Source organism: Cryptomeria japonica, chromosome 11 (assembly GCF_030272615.1).
Source record: "Cryptomeria japonica chromosome 11, Sugi_1.0, whole genome shotgun sequence".
NCBI classification, from domain to species: domain Eukaryota; kingdom Viridiplantae; phylum Streptophyta; class Pinopsida; order Cupressales; family Cupressaceae; genus Cryptomeria; species Cryptomeria japonica.
This window is the reverse complement of record NC_081415.1, coordinates 541,559,202-541,582,199: the sequence shown is the minus strand read 5'-3', so window position 1 is coordinate 541,582,199 and position 22,998 is coordinate 541,559,202.

The window sequence follows — 22,998 nt, the reverse complement described above, 5'->3', positions numbered from 1 at the left end:
CCCTACATTCATAAGAAATAAAATAAAAATATATTAATGAAATTAAATATATTTAAAATTTCACTATTTGGAAAGCTTATAATAAAGGCTAAATACTTTTTAAAAAACTTCTAAATGCATTCATTTGACCCCCCAAAAGCTAATGTAAAATTGGCTTTTTATCAGCATTTGATAGATGCAAAGGAGACTCTATTGCAAGTATGATTTAGAAGTAGAGAGGTTCTATCCAAGAAATTTTGATCTAAGACCCTTTGATCTAACTCTCTTCAATTAATTACTTCAAATAGGACCTCTTAAAGCTTAAATCATTATATTTTCTAAAAAATGTCTCATTTCAGCAAAAATTAGGATGTACGAAAAAGTGGGAACTAGCTTTGTGAGTTCACCCGGGAATGTACATGCATTTAGGCACACTGACTAGAGTTCACTACTCAAAACAAGAAGGGATACAACCTAGAGGAAGTCTCACTTCCTTACAAAGATCAGACGACAATCCAAATTACTTGAACTGAAAGGATAGCATCTCTTAATGCCTGATTACATTTTTGGTTAAGCACAATGTCTGCACAACAACACTTCTCTGCTCTTCTCCTCCCTTTCGAATGATATATTCTCTTGTTTGTACATAAAATACTCTTAGACAATTACAAACATGCATCTAACATGATTACAACACTTATTTATATAAATCATCAACCTTAACCTTAAGGTTGGCTCAACACATAAGACCTAATTATAAAATTACATCACACGATACATAACCATAACCAAACCAATACAATATTGACAAGGACATAGCATGGACCCAAATCAAATCCTCGAACATGCTACACCATTGAATATGTCGCATAACACAAAGAATACCACCAGACCAATAAAGTCTTCAATAATGCACACCATGATCAACGTGGACCACCAAAATGAATAGGACATGATCATTGAACATCAACAAGCAACGTGAATTCCATCACAATCAAAGCAATAGCTTGGATAACAAGATTCATCATTATTCCATTACCAGAGCTTAAGAACACCAACTAATAAACTAAATGATATGCTTGTGAAGTTCCAAATCATGAACCATCCGATCAGAGGACACACATGAACATCCCAAACACTCTCCAAAATCTGCAACTCAAGATATAATCATTTCAGAGCAATATGGATCAAATACCAGCCAGAGTTGTGGTATTTTCGCAATACTAAACACTAAAAAACCAATCCACATATCAGACCTCATAACTTACGCAAATCACCTCATAGCATCATAAAATTCATACTAAATGAACTAGAGATAAGTATCTCAAAACCCATTAAACCATATCAGCACATCTGCAACATATCACCAAAACAACTCTCTGCAACAAACCAATTCTCTGCAACACAGGAATATGTTGACATCAATGAAAACAACACATTCCAATAGCTCTAATATCCAACAATATTCCCCTTTGGCATTGATGGAAATATATGGATGTGAAAAAAAATCAATGCAAAGAAAGAAATCAACAATTAACAATCTCCTAGCAGAATAACAAGGATCAACTCCCCCTTAGATAAATACTTCAGGGTTTTTCACATGCTCTTACTTCTCCCCCTTTAACAACAATACCAAAGACATATACAAATCATACGTCTCTCCCCCTTTGATAACAATGCCAAAGACACATACAAATCATTATCCTCTCCCTCTTAGAAGGACAATCTCTCCCCCTAAAAACAAACTCACAAATCTGAATAACTGAACCACACACTGACTACTCCCCTGGAGCAGCAACACCAACTCATCAATCCGGATAATAGAATAAGACTATGAAGTCCACTAGATCGATGCAACTCAATGCATCTAGTTCACAGCAGGAGGGGTAATCACCCCTAACTTCTCTCTCAAATATAAAAATGTTTATGTAGGCAAAGGCTTAGTGAAGTGAAGATATCTTCAATCTTCTCCTTTGTAGATACATACTTCAATTTGACTTCCTTATCACTGACTTTCTCTCTCAGAAAATGAAACTTCATTCATATATGATTTGTTTTATAATGCAACTCTAGATTCTTAGAAATATTGATAGCACTAGAATTATCACAATATATAACAATAGGCTCATTATAAACAACTCTAATATCCTTCAACATATGTTTCATCCAAATAACTTGAGTACAATTACTAGCAACAATAATGTATTCAGCTTCTGTAGTAGATAAAGAAATAGCATCTTGCTTAGATTACTTGACCAAGCAACCAACTTCTTTCCCAATAAGAATGCTCCACTGATAGTGCTCTTTTGGTAATCAACATCACCTGCCCAATCAATATCAGTATAAGCATTTAAAGTGAAATCATCATTTTTTGGATACCACGGGCCCCATAATCAACTGTTCCCTTCAAATATTTGAATATCCTCTTCATAGAAGTAACATGACTTTCCTTGGGATCAGCCTAAAATCTTGCAACAAGACATACAACATTCATAATGTCAGGTCTAGTATGAGTCAAATTTAGCAGTCCACCAATCATAGATTTGTACAGGGTCTGGTTAGCCTTCGGAGATTCATCATCTTTTGTCATCTTACAACCAGTCACCATAGGAGTTCTGACAGGTTTAGAATCATTTAATCCAAACTTCTTCAACAATTCTTTCACATACTTAGATTGAGATATGGAAATGCCTTTATCAATTTGTGTAATTTGCAATCCCAAAAATAATTTCATCTCACCTATCATAGACATCTCAAATTCTTTTTGCATATCATCAACAAATTTATTACTCAAATCATCATTTCCTCCAAAAATAATGTCATCAACAAAAACTTCAACAATTAAAATATTATTAGTATCAATCTTTAAGTACAAATTACTATCAACAGTACCTTTACAAAATCCCAACTTCATCAAATACTTGTCCAATCTTGCATAACAGGCTCTAGGGGCTTGTTTAAGTCCATGCAAAGCTTTCTGAAAACCATGTCTTATTCATTTGTCAATAAAAATCCATCTAGTTGCTCAATGTAGACTTCCTCTTCCAATTCACCATTCAAAAAGGTTGACTTCACATCCATCTGATATACCTTGAATTTCTTATGAGCAACATATGCAATAAATAGCCTAACAACTTCAATTCTAGCTATCGGAGCAAAATTCTTCTCAAAATTAATACCTTCCATTTGAGCATAACCTTTGCATACTAGTCTTTCTTTGTTTCTAACAACTTCTTCATTTTCATTCAGCTTATTCCAGAACACCCATTTAGTACCAATTACATTCTTGTCCTTAAGTCTCAAAACAAGTTCCCATGTTTTATTCTTCTCAATTTGATCTAACTCTTCTTCCATAGATTTTACCCAATTTTCATCTTTACGGGCTTCAGCAACATCTTTAAGCTTAATTTTATAAATCAAACATGTCTCTTTGGTAGAAATCCTTCTCCTAGTCATTACACCTTTATTTTTATCACCAATAAAAAAAAAATTTGAATGATTTAATCTTACATACCTGGGGGTCTTCTGATTATTCTAATTTTCAGTTTCTTGAACTTCTTCACCAACAACACCATTTGTCTCTACTGTCTCTTCCAAATCACCCTGCTTCATACTTAGAGTTTGTACCAGTTTTGAAGTAACATCCCGATCATCAGACTCATATTCTCATGCTCTAGTTTGCTTCTCATGATTCTCATCAACTTTCACATTTGCACTTTCCACTATCTTTCTCAATCTCTTGTCACAACACCAGTAGGATTTGCTCTTAGTAGAATACCCCAAAAAGATTTATTCATCACATATTACATCAAATTTTCTTATATCCTCATCTCTTTTGATATAAAATTTGCTTCCAAAGATTATGAAATATCTAACTATAGGAATATGACCAAATCATAGCTCATAAGGAGTCTTACCAGAATGACCTTTTATATGCACCCAGTTGAATGTGTATACAACAATGCTAATAGCTTCTCTCCAATAGATATGCAGAACATTTCCTTCAATCAACATAGTTCTAGCAACATCCAAATTTATTATGTTTTTCCTTTCAACAACTCCATTCTGGCGAGGAGTTGTCGGAGCATATAACTGTCTCCTAATTCAATGCTCTTCACAAAAAGAATTAAACTCATTGGAGGTGAATTATCCACCTCTATAAGACCTTAGACACTTCAGCTTCAATCTAGTCTCTATCTCCACTTTAGCCTTGAATATTTTGAATTTCTCCAATGCTTCATATTTCTCCCTTAGAAAAGTAACCCACATCATTCTAGAATAGTCATCAATCAGAAACATAAAGTATATGACTCTCTGCAAGCTTCTCACTCTAGTAGGTCCACATAAATTAGTATGCAAAGATCTAACAACCCATTAGATGTATACATTTTTTTCTTGAATGGAATTCTTGTTTGTTTTCCCAATCGACATTATTTACACACTAGATTAGTAGGCTTCACTATCTTAGGCAGATCTCTTATAGCTTGAGTATAACTAATCTTAATAATGCAATCAAAATTAACATGACACATTCTCCTATACCACAACCAACTCTCATCAATATGAGCAATCAAACAACTTTTCTCACTAGCATTCAGATGAAAGATATTACCTTTAGTCTTCGTACCTGATGCAATCTCTATACCAAAGCTATTCAAGATCTTACATTTCCCATTCTTGAATTGTAAATCATATCCCTTATCAACCATCTATCCAACTCTCAAAAGATTATGCTTCAAACCTTCAACATATAAAACATCATCAGTATTATGCTTACCATCAAGAGAAATAGAATCTCTACCATAGATTACACAAGCTTTGTTGTCTCCAAATCTTACTAAACCGTCATCATACTTCTCCATATTCACAAATTTACCTTTATCACATGTCATATGATGTGAACAATCACTATCAATAACCCATTCATCTTTCTCATCAATCTTAGCAGCCAAGGATTTCTCTTCAACAATACAACTTGTAGAATCAACAAATATTGGATTATCTTCCTTAATAGAAATGAACACAAATTCATCTTCTGAATTCCCTTTCTCAGACTCATCATCTGTTACTATAAAGCGGAAAATCGAACCCTAGGTGTTCTCCCCCACTCCAAGGAGAAAGGGGGTCACTAGGATTGACGGTTTTCACTTAGGAGGGACTTTACATTCAAAAGAGGGGTTGAAACCCACAAGATCCAATCCCACACAATGCAAGACTGGATTCTAAATTAGTTTCAAGGGTTGAGACATCAAGGATACCCTCTTTTGTAAAGAATGTAGATAGAAAGATTGAACTAGGAATGCATGTAAAGTAAGAAAGATTCGCTTATAAACAGAGATAGGGATACGGGATGAAGCTGCGGACCTGGAATTAGCAGTAAAATGTCGAGATGATGTTGTTCTGCAAATTCGAGCGAAAGTTGACGGGATGATGGCGCCCGGCGCGCACACGGTCCTCCGAAAAATCCGTGAAACGAAGGGGGATCTATTCGTCTCTGCACAAGGATTCCAGATCTTCAATTACAGCCACGTACCTGCAACCTACACACAAAAAAGAGAGGACGATTGGGGGGTTAGGGATTAGGGGTTTGCCTTTAGGTCAAACCCCAGTTTTGGAATTAACCAAGAAATGAGAATGCTGTAAATGTAAATGTTTGTAATGTAAACAAGTACTGATACCTTGTTGTAAGAATGTTTGTATTCTTACATGCGAAGGTGTAATGAATGTTGTATTTTTTATGTTGTAAGTGATCTCCTCTTCAATGGTTGAATCCTTGTCTTGAATGCAACACTTAGCCTTGAATGGAGACTTAGAATGCTCAATTGCTTGAAGGAATGCTTGAATGCTTGAATGTTTGAATGTTTGAATGTTTGAATATCGCTTCCGCCTTTTGCTTGCATATATTTTTCCCCTTCTTTCTTGCCTCCTCAAATGGGAGGGGAAATGTAGTTTATATACTTGTCAATTAGGGCTGATAGACTGATTTTTCCGACCTTAGGCCGACCTAGAAGCATGGTTTTCTGAATTGCAAACTTAAAGACCCGATGCCCAAAAGAGACCGGGCCCAAAATAGGGCCAGGGACCAGGGCGTTAGGCGCCATGGTCCCACCTCCCGAGACAGCAGGGTGCAAGGAAGGAACAGGCCAAGGTGCAAAAAGATGCAGTTTTTGGTGTTGTAAATAGGTTTCGGGGTCTCCGTTCAGGTTCAACGTTGCGCCACCATCGTGAAGACCCAAATGTAGTCGAAATTGCAAGTGTCACAATTTTAGGATGCTACATTTAGCCCCCACTTTAGCGGGAGTATAAGCGTACGCCCATACTTCCGATAAAGTACAAGGAAACAACATTGAAAGACTTTCACCATGTCAAGAAGGCAAGACACACCAAGCCCCCAGTGGACTAAGGATCTTATGACTTCGATTGACAAAGTAGAAGGGAAGATCATGAGGGAGAACCATGACTGTCAGTAGTAAGGTTCCCTCACTATGAGTCATGCAAGAAAAATATCAAAAATTTTCAAGGCAAAGCTGAGTTTGCCAAGAAATTTTCAAGTATCTTGAAGAGATATGAACGGGGTGTATGCCCCCCTACGTTAAAGCGATCGTACACGCCTCATCGGGGGTGATTGCTTTAAGGTAGTGATACATATAGGAAATGAGAAGGGAAAGGAGCACGTTATCACAAGGATTTAGCCCCCAAGTGTGAGATAAACCCAAGGATAATAGACACAAAACACAAAGCACGAGGTAGCTTCACTTTCCTTGGGGTCAGTATGCTGTATGATAATTCATGTATATCATATGGATGTATGCATAATTGTTCTTCATTCCCCAATCAAGGAAGGTCACCTAGAAGAAGGGAACACATGTGTCTTTTGAGTCAACATGAGAGAGACCAAAAGAGATCTCAATGCTTTGCATCGTCCTCAAGTAGACAACACTAAGGACAACAAATAGAAGAATGAGAATAACACATAGAAGAAGTAACAAAAAAGATCAAGAGAGGAGGAGAGAGTCTGCTATGCTAATGAACTAGTCTAGCACGTCATCTACCCCCCGATCCTGCTGATCAATATTTCGGGAAGGTAGGAAACACGCTAGAGGAGGAACATCCAACACAGCAGATGGAGCTATCACAAGATCCAAACCAGGGCTATGTTCATGTTTCAAGCCACATTGTTCTTGTCTAGGAGCTAGGATAAGTGCTTTAGAAAATTCGTTAGATAAATGGTTATCAACATCAACATATTCATATTCACTATCAGAATGAAAAGAAGTAACATTTTCATCATGAATAACATTTTCATCTATATCATCATCAAGATTTATAAAAATAGGATCTTTAACTCGCACAGGATCAAGACCATCATGCATCTTATGTTTAGGAGATTTTGGCTCAATTTTCGGCTGAGGAGAAAATGGAATAATGCTAGCTGAAGGTGTTTTTGGGGATTGCAAAGTTTGAGAAGCAGCTGCCTGAGCTCTAAGACGACGCTTTCGTTGGCGTTCACATGCAGAATGATTTCGTCTAGTCTTAGTAGGAAGTTGAGAAGATTGAGGAGGAGGAATGTTCTCATCCTTATCACTTGGGTGTTTGGGTTGTGATCTCTTAGGTTGAACGATAGGAGAAGAGGAAGGTCTCTTCTCTCCATAAGAGGAAGGAGGAGGAACTGCTCCATATAAAGGAAGGATATTTGGTTTACGAAGGAGACCACGTCCATCATGATGAGGAGGTATAGGTCTATTTTTAGAAAGTTTATTAGGCATAGACATAGTCACATCCATGGGGATGGGTTGGGAATCTTCTTGAGGAAAGACATTAGTTTTATCTTTCAAAGGAAGAACTTCCTTCTCAAGAATGATAGGAATATCAATTTTGGGTGTTCTAGGTTCACTTAGAGATAGGATCATATCTTTTTTCCACTTTTGATAAGATTTGAAAAGATGATCACTTCGTGGTGGAAGAGATTGGAATTGTTTAGGCCAAAAGTAATCAATAGGAATGCTAGAAGTTCTTTTAGCTGGTTTAAAGAGACTATGATTGATAGTAACAACTTCACCATTATGGGGAAATTTCAAACACTTGTGAATAGGAGAAGCAATAGCTTTCATGGAAGATAGCCAAGGATAGCCTAGCTTCACACGAAATTGTTCGGATGATGGAATAATAGCAAAGACCACATCAAGGGATTTATTATGGACCTCAATAGGTAATGTAATAGAACCAATTGCAGGAGAAGAAAATGCATCAAATAATTTCACAACCACATTTGTTTTGTCATAGATCACTTGATTCAATTGCAAAGTAAAAAGAAATTCTTTACTAATGATATTAACCATGCAAGAAGGATCAATAAGCACTCCCCAGCAAGGTGTATTCTTGACTTTTGCAACTATATATAAAGGACCATCAGGTGCCCTGATAGTTTCACTGGAATCAAAGGTGATGCAAGGTTCTTTAGGGATTTTATGCTGCTCTACAAAGTTAATCACATTCAGAGTCATAGACACAAGATCATCAGGTGAGACAAAGGAATCATTAGTATCAATCGCATTAGAGGTATGAGAAGGTAATGGATCAGTAAAAATCTTAAGATTTTGGTTAGGAGGAGCTACAGATGTGTTGCCTTATCATTCACACCGGAAACAAAGATAGTATTATTATCAATCAAATCTTGAATTTTACCCTTTAAAGCAAAATATTTTTCGGTATCATGCCCAGGTTGACGATGAAATTGACAAAAAGATTTGTTATCAAAATAGGGTGAATTAATCTTTGTCGGATCTATTTGCATTATAGGAGGAAGAGTAAGCACATTTTGTTCCAATAACTTATTCATAATACTATGTAATGATTCATTTAAAGGAGTAAACTTTCTTTCTTTCTTGAAAAACTTAGAAATAGGAGGCACACCTGATACTGCATTCACATTGTTGTTGATGATGTTTTCATTGAATTTAATGACCTCTCTGTTCGGTTTAAACTTCCCGAATGGTTGTTGACTACTATCACCCTTATCACTCGGAGCCATAGGATTTGCTTGTTCCATTTGACTCACAGTCAGTTGATAATTGTGAAGAGTTGCACACAACTGTTGGAAAGAAGTAAACTCAGAAAACAGAAGTTTTTCTCTAATATCTTTTTGTAAATTAGAAATAAAGATTCTTTGCATATCATTGTCAGGTACTGGAAAAGAAATTTGAGCATACAAATGCTTATATCTACCAATGAAATCAGTCACTTTTTCTTTAACACCTTGTTTACAATGCATTAAATCAATCAAAGTAACTTTAGGACTTATATTGTTTTGAAATTGTTGAATAAAAGCATTTGCAAGTTGTTGGAAAGAAGTAATAGAATAGGAAGGCAACGAGCAATACCATTGTAAAGCCTTATCTCTTAATGTTCTAGTAAATAGTTTTGCAAGCAACCTTTGGTCATGAGCAAAATCAGTACATATTGTTTGAAAGGTCTTAACATGTGTTAGAGGATCACCTTTACCATTGTAAAGCTCCAACTGCGGGATTTCAACATGCTTAGGGGGGATAGCCGAAACAATGTCAAGAGAAAGTGGGCTCGCAACATCAAATGTGGGCACACTAAACTTAGATTGATTCATAGAGGCAATTTGTTGCTGTAAAGAAGAGACAGTTTGTGCAAGATTGTTAATGGTCGCTTTAGTCGAAAAGTTCATATTAGACATGTTAGATTGTGATGGAGGTATTATGTTATTGGAAGAAGGTATTGATTGAGAGTAAGGTGGCGGGACACTATGATAGTTAGTCATAGGAGATGATTGGAAAGGAGGAACACTACAAGGAGGAATGGAATGGTTAAATGAATTGCCCCCTTGCGCCAGGTTCATTTGCGGAGATGTAATAGGAACACTTATTGAAGGAATGAATGAAGAAGTTGGATTGAATGAAGGAAGAGGGTTAATTGAAGAAGAAGGATTGCCCCCATGACTGGTGATCATAGGTGGAATGTCTTGTACTAAAGTAGTCATTATGTTTGATGTAAAAGTAGGTATACTAGCAATAGAAGTCGTCAAAGGGATAGAATGATTGACTTGAGTAGGAGGTTGTGTATAAACCAAAGTTTCAACACAACTCTTCATAGGCATCACATTCGAATCCACAATGTGTGCAATACTACGCAAAATATCAATTCCATTCTTATCATTTTGAACCATACATTTTAGACCCCCAATTAAGGGAAGAGCTTGGCTATCGGGGTATTCTTGAGACATCCATTGTCGAAAATCATCAAATTGGTTATCCAATTTCGAAAGTTGTTCTACAGAAACCTCATGGAGAGCTTCTTCATCATTAAGAGGATTAGAGGAATTACCCGTGTCCTCGTTAAATAGGCCATTCAAATTAGGTTCCATCTCTTCAGTAATTAAACCTTGGAAAGATTTAATTCTAAGGCTTCGTCTAACGGGAATAGTGTAAGTAGGGCTTATTGTTGTAAAACTCATGCACTAAAGAGAGAGAGAAGATTTTGAATTTAGAGGTACCAAATTTCAATAAAATCAGCCAATCTCCTAGATTTAAGCTGTTAAATGCAATCAGGACAATCTCCCGAAATTTCGGAAAAAATGTCCGGGACCGTGGCGAACGGAGTGCCCATGGTCCTCGCAACTTTTTTTGAAATTTTCAGGGATGAAAGTTATGATGATTTTAAAGCTAATCTGAAAAAATTGAGTGATTTTAAGATCTGTAGATAGGCCAAATTAAAGTTGCAATCTCAAAATTGAACCCTACCAAGATTGTTGAAAAAATGCAAAATTTGAATTTTGAAAAAGAGAGGGAAACTGAAATTTTGAATTTTATGATTTTATAGGGAATACTGAAAGCAATGCAGGTTTTGAAATTTAAAAATTGACTCAATTTCATGCAAAATTCAATTTTGAAAGTGGAAATCAAGGTTGTTGCAATTAAACATTTAATTTCAAAAGTCACAAACTGCAAAATTCGAATAAAGCACTGAAATTTCGAATGAATGCCCACACACTTTTCAGATTTAGGACAGTAAGGAATACAATTTTGATATGAATTTTAATTTCAACAATTTTTGAATGATTAGAAGCCTCAATCCAAGCAATCACTAGACCAACTTTGACTTTAATTTTGAAAGCGTTAGAATTGATGAAATCAGCCAAAATTCTGGATTTTAGTAGAAAAATACAGTAAGATCTAGCTCCCGAAGTTTCAGAAAAAATGTTGGGGACAATGGCGCTCGGGGTGCACATGTTCCTCGCAACTTTTTTCCAAATTTTCAGGGATGAGAGATATTATGATTTTGTTGCGGAATCCAAAGTTACAGCAGATTTGGAGGTGTTTTGATCAGTGAAATCATCAGTCAAAGGCTGAATCAAGAGGGTTTTAAAAATTAGGGTTTTGACACTTAACCACTTAATTTTTAGAGTTAAAGCACAAATATGAATTGACAATTTGCAATAGAAGGGTAAATCTGAAACAAGCATTAACAATTAGACAATTCACAAGCTCAATTACTAAAAAGAAAATTTAGGGTTTTGTGCAATTAACCTCTAAAATTTGCAAAAGATCAAACATGGAAATGTAATCAAGGAAGCCAATTTTTCAGATCTAACCATGAATAATCAGAATTAGGATGTTCACGTCAGGTTCACCAAAATGTAAAGCGGAAAATCGAACCCTAGGTGTTCTCCCCCACTCCAAGGAGAAAGGGGGTCACTAGAATTGACGATTTTCACTTAGGAGGGACTTTACATTCAAAAGAGGGGTTGAAACCCACAAGATCCAATCCCACACAATGCAAGACTGGATTCTAAGTGAGTTTCAAGGGTTGAGACATCAAGGATACCCTCTTTTGTAAAGAATGTAGATAGAAAGATTGAACTAGGAATGCATGTAAAGTAAGAAAGATTCACTTATAAACAGAGATAGGGATACGGGATGAAGCTGTGGACCTGGAATTAGTAGTAAAATGTCGAGATGATGTTGTTCTACAAATTCGAGCAAAAGTTGATGGGACGATGGCGCCCGACACGCACACGATCCTCTGAAAAATCCGCAAAATGAAGGGGGATATGTTCATCTCTGCACAAGGATTCCAGATCTTCAATTACAGCCACGTACCTACAACCTACACACAGAAAAGAGAGGATGATTGGGGGGTTAGGGATTAGGGGTTTGCCTTTAGGTCAAACCCCGGTTTTGGAATTAACCAAGAAATGAGAATGTTGTAAATGTAAATGTTTGTAATGTAAACAAGTACTGATACCTTGTTGTAAGAATGTTTGTATTCTTACATGCAAAGGTGTAATGAATGTTGTATTTTTTATGTTGTAAGTGATCTCCTCTTCAATGGTTGAATCCTTGTCTTGAATGCAACACTTAGCCTTGAATGGAGACTTAGAATGCTCAATTGCTTGAAGGAATGCTTGAATGCTTGAATGTTTGAATATCACTTCCGCCTTTTGCTTGCATATATTTTTCCCCTTCTTTCTTGCCTCCTCAAATGGGAGGGGAAATGTAGTTTATATACTTGTCAATTAGGGCTGATAGACTAATTTTTCCGACCTTAGGCCGACCTAGAAGCATGATTTTCCGAATTGCAAACTTAAAGACCCGATGCCCAAAAGTGACCGGGCCCAAAATAGGGCCAAGGACCAGGGCGCTGGGCGCCATGGTCCTGGGGGACCAGGGCGCTGGGCGCCATGGTCCTGGGGGACCAGGGCGCTGGGCGCCATGGTCCTGGGGGACCAGGGCGCTGGGCACCATGGTCCCACCTCCCGGGACAGCAGGGTGCAAGGAAGGAACAAGGCAAGGTGCAAAAAGATGCAGTTTTTGGTGTCGTAAACAGGTTTCAGGGTCTCCATTCAGGTTCAACATTGCGCCGCCATCGTGAAGACCCAAATGTAGTCGAAATTGCAAGTGTCGCAATTTTAGGATGCTACAGTTACACCTTCATCAACAACATAATAACATTTCTTTTCATATCTATACTTCTGATTAGACTTGTAAGGATTATCATACTTTGACACTCTTTCAGGACATCTAGAAGCAAAATGGCCAATCTTATTACATGAAAAACATTTCAAAGGTAGCTTCCCTTCATACTTACCGGCTCCCTTAGGCAATATTCTAGCAATAAATGCCTCAAGCTCTTGATCTAATTCTTTTTCATGTTCTTTCATTTCTCTCATTTCCTTTTCATATCTAGAAACCCAAGTTGAACTTTCTCTTGGATCATACTTTTGCTTCCCAGATACAGTAGCTTTAATGCAATCTCAACTTAACCATGTGATTCTTCAAGTTCACTCAATTCAAAAGTAGCAAGCTTACCAACCAGCATATCTCTTGTCACAATTATCATAGTCTGAATCTCATCAATAGTAACAACTTTATGTTTATAAGTAGGGGGGAAAGATCTCAACACTTTGACCACAATCTCATCTTCTTCAAGGACTCCACCTGCACATCTGATGTTCAACACAAGATCATTCACTTTAGCCATGAAGAATGAAATATTATCATCTTCTCTCATCTTCAGCATCTCATATTTTCCTTTCAAGCTCTGCAACTTAGCAAATTTTACATGTTTATCTCCTTCATACAGGGTCTCTAGCTTCTCCCAAATCTCACGTGTAGTACACAATCCCATCACATTAGTCATCTCTGCATCAGTTGGGGCACTCAACAATGCTTCCTTAGCTCTTATGTTATGTTCAACATCTTTGATGTCAGCTGCAGTAATAGGTTCATTTGCAAGAACAATGTATGAATTCTTAGTAATCTTCCAAAAAGCTTATCCAAGACGGTTTAGGTGAACTTCCATCTAGTTCTTCCATATAGAGTAATTAGTTCCATCAAATCTTAGAACCTACTTCTTGAAAATAACAGCTTCCATCCTGAATCTTCCCAAGCAGTCAAGCTCCTTCCAAAGGATCTAGCTCTGATACCAATTGTTAGCAACAAGACAGCAGGAAAACTGAGAGGGGGGGTGAATCAATTTTCAACAAGATCAATCAAATTAACCTTAACAATAGATCTAATCAAGAATAACATTATAAAATATGAACATCACATCAAAAACACACATAACACATGGATTTTTGATGTGGAATACCCAATTAAGGGAAAAACCATGGTGGGAACCTACCCACAATATGATGATACTTTACAATAATATGTGTAAATATTACAGTGGGGAATGCACATGCATTCAGGCACACTGTCTAGAGCTCACTACTCAAAATAAGAAAGGCTACAACCCAGAGGAAGGCTCACTGCCTTAACAAAGATTGGACAATAATTTGGATTACATGAACTGAAAGGATAGCATCTCCTAATGCCTAATTACAGTTTTGGTTGAGCACACTGTCTACACAACAACACTTCTTTGCTCTTCTCCTCACTTTTGAATGATTAATTTGCTTGTTCACACATACAATACTCTTAGACAATCACAAACACACATCTAACATGATTACACCACTTATTTATACAAATCATAAACCTTAACCTTAAGGTCGGCTCAACACATAAGACCTAATTACAAAATTACATCACACGATACATAAATCCATAACCAACCAATACAATATTGACAAGGACATGGAATGGACCCAAATCAAATCCTCGAACATGCTACACCATCAAATTATTTGCCAAGATCATTTGCAACACGTTACACTACCAAATATATCGCATAACACGAACAATACCACCAGACCAATAAAGTCTTCAATAATGCACACCATGATCAACGCACACCACCAAAACTCATAGAACATGATTGGAGAACATCAATAAGCAACGTGAATTCCATCGCAACATCTTGGATAAGAAGATTCAGCATTATTCCATCACCGAAGCTCAAGAACACCAATTGACAAACTGAAAGATACACTTGCAAAGTTCCAAATCATTAACCATCTGATAAAAGGACACACATGAACATCCCAAACACTCTCCAAAATCTGCAACTCAAGATATAATCATTCCAGAGCAATATGGATCAAATACTAGTCAGAGTTGTGGTATTTCTGCAACACTGAACACTGAAAAACCAATCCACATACCGGACCTCATAACTCACACAAATCACCTCATAGAAACATGAAACTCATATTGAATCAACTAGAGATAAGTATCTCAAAACCCATTAAACTACATCAGCACATCTACAATAGATCACCAAAATAACTCTTTGCAACACATGAATATGTTGACATCAATGACAACACATTCCAATAACTCTAATATCCAATAGTTTTGGCATATGTTATTATGTTTATTGCAATTATCACTACCATCAGTTTGGGAGAATTATCAAAAGCCAGCTCTATTAATTTTATGTACTGGTAAACTGGCTAGAATCTAAATCTAGTGATAAGGCGCAAGCAACCATAATTTCAAAAAGAAAATGAAAATGAGAGTTAAAAAATAAGAAGATAAAAAGTTGATAGAGGAAACACTAATAAATAGTAAAGAATAATCATTCAAAAATAAAAGAATGAAAAGAATAATTTTAAAATTTGGTTGTATGTCTGTATTAAAAGAGAATTCAAAATGAACAAGAAAATGGAAAAATTGAACAATTTTGAGTGCTTAAGGCTTTTATATTAAAATCTTTAAATTCACAACATTTGTAATGAAAACAAAATAAAAAATAAAATAAAATCCACCTACAATTGGATGTTGATAAAAAGATATCTTTAAAAATGTTGTCTCTTCTACAAGCCACAAATCCAAAGGTGTACCCAGAAAAGTGTTGAAGAAATTTAGATTAAAATTGTTGAATCTAAATTTAAAATAACTATATTAATAATTAAGCCGAGAGGCATATTACACTCATAGATGGATGTAAAAACCTCTGTCAATAAAAATAAAAGTCATTTAAGTTGACAGGTTACAATGTTTTTGAAGGCTGAATTTAGAGATAAATAATTGAAGTAATCTAATGCTAAAAATATATTCATGGACTATTTTGAAGATTGAATTCATTGGTGCTATTGTTGTTGATCATAAGTTCAACTTTGATTCAAATTTGCCCTTGATTACCCTCACATCCCAATTGGAGTAACCAGAGAAGGAGGACAAAGACATGAACAGTAGAGAATGGTTTTAGAAATAGAAATGAGAAATGGTTTAAAATATTTTTTTCTCGATTTTTGTGTTCTTTTTAAAATAATGGTGTTTGATGTGTCCTCATTTAGAGATTAAAAATATAAATGAAATTCATCATACTCCCATGATACGCCTTCTAGCTCCACGTGAATGCTTTTGAACCCGAGCTATGAACCGGTGAGGCCACAAACGGGGGACATCATCCCCACACTTCACTTGTTCAAATCCGCGAGCACAATGGCCCAGCGAAGGCACAAGGCCTTGTGAGCACAATGGCCCAACAAAGATTTGAACCTTGGTGGTTGCCTCACCAACGAAGTGTTTAAACCACGACACTACATGTCCGAAGACACATAAATTCAAATATATTAGTTACTAGCGCTTGCACAAAGCCGATAGTAAAATTATATATTTTGAATGATATATTAGTGGGTACAAAATCAGAATGTAAAAATTGCATTTATTAGTGATAATTATTTGTAATGTAAAACAAAGTGATTTTAAAATATGAAAATCTCAACATGAACATTAATATTATAATATAATTTTAAGTTAAAAATATTATTTTCAATTCTTAAAACCTTAATTCTAATCCTCACATACTAAAAATCATAAATAAATAAAACATCACTCTTAAATTGTAACTTAATTTAATTTTATATAATCACTATAATTTATAATCCAAATGATTCCTAAAGTTCATGTTGATGCAACCTAAGTCTCTAATTGTTGGAATCAAGGAACACTGAGAGGGGGGAGCGGGGGTGAATCAGTGTTCTACAATCTTTAACATTATTAATTTGATTCTTCAACCATCTAATGCAAATCAACAAGAGAAATATGCCAACACATAAAGAAAATATCCAGAACATCATAACACCAGATTTATACGTGGAAAACCGTGTTAAGGGAAAAACCATGGTGGGAACCTACCCACAATGAGATAATACCATGTTAAGAGTAAATGAAATATTACAGTGGGGAATACACATGCATTCAAGCACACTGCCTAGAGCTCACTGATCAAATACAACAAGGGCTATAACCTTGAAAAGCTCACTGCCTTACAAATTGATTACAAAAGATACAAGAAGGTTTGAAATATTGAATAGAATCAACAAATACTCAAGTGTAGTTTCGATTAAGCACCAAACACATAATCTTACTCTGCTCTGCTATACTGCTCTATTATGATGTTTTGCTATATTCTAGAGCACAAATCCTTTACTTGCGCACGTGAAATTATGCACAATCGCTCACAAATAGTTTCCACATAATCACCAATATCCAAAATGATAATATCAATCACTCTTATATATCTGCAACATCAAATTATGTCTTCTACATGTCAGCCCAAAAATGCATAACACACAAATGAAACATGTATACCAAGTCGGTTGAATTCAAACCAAAACAATTATGCAGACCAAAAAGAATTGTCCACACACTTCCCACATGTCGGCTTACCATCCTCGAACACAAAAACAACCACCAAAATCGATCCACATAATCCGCACAATGATTAACCACACGAGACTATTGATGAACATTGTTCTATCAAAAACTTGTATACCAGATCTTCCAACTCACTCAAGAATTATCACAAGAGGCCACAAACCTAGAATATGCTAAATAACACTTCCATAAAGCTTCCCACAGATCCACAACCCAAAAAAGTTATCAAAAATGAACCACCAACCAAAACACTACATACTATCGGATGTCCTATTTTGTCTCATCGGATGTAACCAAATCTTCATTCGTTCTTCCGGTATGAACAAATCATGAACTACAAATGGGTGCATGAGCATTAGTTGGCATCAATGACAACATCTGACTACCTGTGCAGTGTCTCTTGCCAACACTAATACCAAATTTGATGCCCATATTTTTGCAACCATAATCTCAGTGAGATAATTTTTATTTAACCAAAATTTTCATAAAAAGTTTAATCACTTAAAAAAAATTGTTAGGATCATCAATCACCTAGTAATATTTCTTTCATATATTTATTAACATAACTTGCTTATTGGTTCATTAATGGGATTGGTAGGATAAATTCTACAATGGATCTGAAGGTAAAGGTGGTCTAGAATAAACAAGAGAATTAGTGATCAAAGATAAATTTTGATGGGGCTTCAAGAGGAAATCCAGGAGTCATAGGTGGAAGATGCATTGTGAGGAATGTTGAAGGGATTGTCTTGGCAAGAGGACGACTTTCAAATGGAACAAACAATGAGGTCAAGGCAAGGGTTGCCTTATTGGTAGTCTTTCTTGCAAACAAACTCATTACACCTGGAAGGGGATTCAAAAATTGTCACTGAGGCAATTGCCAAAGGGGTCTCACAATGCTGGAAAATTAACAAAATTATTCTCATCATTAGCCAAAATTTTTTAAAAAATCAAGATGTTAAAATTTTGCATGTTCATAGAGGGAAATTCTGAAGCAAATAAACTTTTAAATTTAGCATGTGAACTAAATGAGCAGGTCATGAGGTGGTGGGAGGGAGTTGGTAAACACTTGTTAGAAGTTGATTGAAGAGTTCGGGTTGTAATGTGGGAGTAACATGTCTCATAGCATGTTTTCATATAAGTATTGGGGGCAACTTTCTTAGAGATAATTGCACGATAAATGTGCCTGGACTCAATACATCGCCATTTCTCATTATTCCCAATTACATGGTGAAGTTTTTTGGTGCAAATTGAAGGTGGCATGTGATATTTGAACTCATGAGAATGAGTTGGTTGCTAAGTAGGTCCTTGAAATGAGGAGGTATTTATTAGCTATTGGGTGATGGGACAAGGGTGAGATGTTGCACTATATAAAAGCAGAGGAGAGTGGCGAGTTGGCATTCACAAGGTGAGGTGGGCATGTAATTCTCTAGATAGTGACAAAAGGCAATGGGATTAAAGAACAGCTTGCATCCATGGAAGCGAATTTTTTGCTCAACTCTATAAAGTAGAAATTGGCGCTCTTTGGGAAGATATTAGAAAAAGGACTTGGGGGCATTTTTAAATTTGATGACCCTTTGTTCATGCAGATCATGGAAATGTTGATGTAGGAGGAATACTTGATGTTGTAATTTCGATATTGAATGAATACAGACATCATTTCAATGATGGTAACATGGGGTTTGACATTTGGGATGAAAGGATGAAGTGGTTTGAGTGGCCAAAGAATTTTTCTTAGACCACTCTTTGTGTGGTTTGACCTCCTTTTTGGTGAGAGCAGTAGCAGGACATGGGTTGCAACATTCTTTTGGAGAGGGTTTGATGTTGGAAGGAAGTGAGGTGGAATTCAAATCGTTTGTGCTTTGGAAGGATGGTTCAGACAGAGAGGCAAGAACTGAGGAAGAACGCTTGGGCTGTGAAAACCTGAAAGATTACCTCTGAGGTAAGATGGTGGATATAAGAAAGGTGCGGAAGACAAAGCTAAAGGATGTGGCCAAGAGGACCAAATTCGCAATAGAAGATTATGAGATTAATGGACCTAGAAAAAAGAAAATGAAATTGTAATTGTTTGCTTGATTTATGTTTTTAGTTAAAATTGTAGGTGTTAATACTATTTCAAATGCAAATAGGTAGCCATGGCGATATGTTGTGATTTTGGGTCTGGGGAAAGTGACTGTTACACAAAATTGATCATGTTCGTTCGTATTTTACACTAGTACAAAAACAACAATATATGAATAAAAAAACTACCAAAAATTGCATATAAATGACTAAATTTGATCACGTGACCATTAGTATTTCATTGCCAATAATTAATCACGCGACCAAATTCATGACTAAACTATTTTATTCATTTATTGGTTTTTTTTATTGATCAATTTGGTCATTGATCTAGTCATTGATTTAGTCACTAGTTTAGTCACTAATTTAGTCATTAACTTAGTCATTAATTTAGTAATTGATTGTTGTTATCTGGTCATTTATTTAGTCATGATAGTCACTAATTTAGTCATATATTTAGTCATATATTTAATCATTAATTTAGTCATTGATTGTTGATATCTGGTAATTTTTTTAGTCATGATAGTCAATAATTTAGTCACTAATTAAGTCATATATTTAATCATTAATTTAGTCATTGATTTTTGTTATCTGGTTATTTATTTAGTCATATTAGTGATTTATTTAGTCATATATTTAGTCATTAATTTAGTCATATATTGAGTCATTAATTTAATCATTGATTGTTGTTAAATGGTCATTTATTTAGTCATCATAGTCAATATTTTAGTCATATATTTACATCCATTGGTAGTATATTTAATCATTTTTATTTATTGGTAGTATATTTAATTATTTTATAATACAAAAATAATATAACATTAAACTCAAACTAGATCATAAAAGAAAATAAGAATATTGCATATACGAACAAGCTACATTTTAGAATTAAAAGATTGATTGAACATCATGACAAACAAGGTAATCTGCAATATATATATATATATATATATATATATATATATATATATATATATATATATATATATATATATATATATATATATATATATCAAGTTATAAGATGTCAAATCTGTCTAAGGGTATATATGTAAATATAATAAAAAATGTCAAAGTTGTCTAAGAGTTTCCAACTCTTTCAAAATATTCAAAATACTGCATAAAATAATAAGAAACATGATAAACATATTCAACTATATCATTTTCTGCAAATATTTAATGGCCACCTTGCGAAGGTTCCCTCTTTCTCTTTCAGATGGACGACTCAATCTATTTTATCTTCATAAGGAAGAGGTATGTTACTTATGACCGTTAAAATGTTCACATTTGTGTCACCTGTTCCTTTTAAGTTTACTCCATGTAGAATAGATAGGGAACGAATCCTCCCAATGCCAACATCAACACTATCAAATGGATCCAACAACCTAACTTTATCACCTTCATTGAATTTATTAGTATGTTTCTACAAAAAGAAAAAATAACATGTTATATTAATACATATGTAATGATTACCCTTATTTGCATAATAAAACAACGATTAATTTAATAGTACTTGTGTTAAAATAACTACAAAAAGAAAATTTCAAAAAAATTGCAATGATTCTACAACTAAAAAAAAAGACATCTAGCAGACCAAAGTTATGAATTCACTGTAATAGTCATACAACTATAAGAAATATTGCAATGTCAATAATGAGTCTCAGAAATTGCAAATAAGAGATATCACTTGGGACAACCATGATCTTAAGCTTCAACAGCCACAATCAAAAGCAACAATAAAGAATCCTAGTCATAGTGAAGGAAGCTTCTACACAAGATCATAGCCCTAGTTCAAAGCTATGACAACTAGGAGAACACAAAGCAACAAACATCAGCTTGTGATAGCCCAAAAGAGTGAAAGAGAATAGTCCCAATGTTGCAAAGATGATATCATAGAAGACCCTTATGATGGTGTGAAGGACTACAATAGCAATATTTTACATCAGAAGTGCAACCCTTTCACAATTAATAGTAACATCTTTTAGAGTTTAGTAGCACAATACAATAAATTCATCAAGGTCACGGTAACTCATAGTCTAAATACAGAATATCAATTAGGAATGGTAGAGAATGGACCTCAAAAACATTGACAGTTATCTTAAGTGCATAAAGAGAAGTTAAGACAGTAAAAGATGAGTGCATTGGAAGTCCTCTCTTCAAGAAGGACAGCTATGCAAAAGTCTACATTCATGATATTCCTCACAATAATGAAGGTTGCAGCTAAGCCTTAGAGTTGTGATGAGTGCAGTCTAGATATATGCAATAAGAATGGTGAGAATCAATTTTCTGACCAAATCACCTAAAAGGAAACAATATGCATAGTAGATGTGCAAAGCTTTATACAAAGGGCAAATTTCAAACAAAAAGATGCAGTTCATAGCTTCAACAGGGTAGACATGAGCTTGAGAGAGGGCAAAGACAATGAATTTTATTTTTTTTATCACAAATGGCCTTGAAGATACAGTTAAGGATAGTCAAGTCAAAAGTCAAAAGTTATTTACAAAGCACACAACATCAAAAATCTTTGAGCAACCTATTTATCAAAAGGCATCTTCATATCTTGAATGAGAAAAGGACAACAAGGCTTCATAGTTACAAAGTTTCAAAGGGGATGGTCATAAGCTAATCCTAAAAGAGCAATAAGCCTGTGACAAAATGGCATTTGTAAGACCAATGCCTTCCTGCATCATCATGAAGAATTTTTCACTATTCAAGGATAAATTGTAATCTTCACACCTTTGTAAAACTTTCTTTAAGTTATCCAATGCTTCCTCAAATTCTGAACCATAAGTGGTGAAATCAACCATATAGATTTCCATGCTATCCTGGGGAATATCTAAAAATATTCTTATGAATGCTCTTTGAAAAGTAGCTAAGGCATTACACAACCCAAAGGGAAGGACAAAGTATGCATATGTTCCCCAAGGGAAAGTAAATGCAATCTTTTCTTGATCCTCGAGAGCAATTTGAATCTGGTTGTAGCCACTAAATCCATCCAAGAATGAAAAGTATCGCTTCCTTACCAAGGAATCTAACACTTGATCCACAAATGGTAAAGGAAAATGATCCTTCCTAGTTGTTGAGCTCAAAGCTCTGTAATCTACACACGCTCGCAATTTACCTCATCTCTTTAGAACTATGACTAGAGGTGGCACCCATTGACTATCTGATATAAGATAGATAAATCCAACATTTAATAACTTTTGTAGCTCCTCTTTAACTATCTCCCTTAATGCAAGATTGATTCTTTGTTGTGGTTATCTGAGAGGTTTGTAGTCTTCTTTGATATAGATACGATGTGTAGAAATCTTAGGATCTATTCCTTTCATATCTTTGTAATCCCACACAAAAGCGTGTTGATGACATTTGAGAAATTCAACGAGTA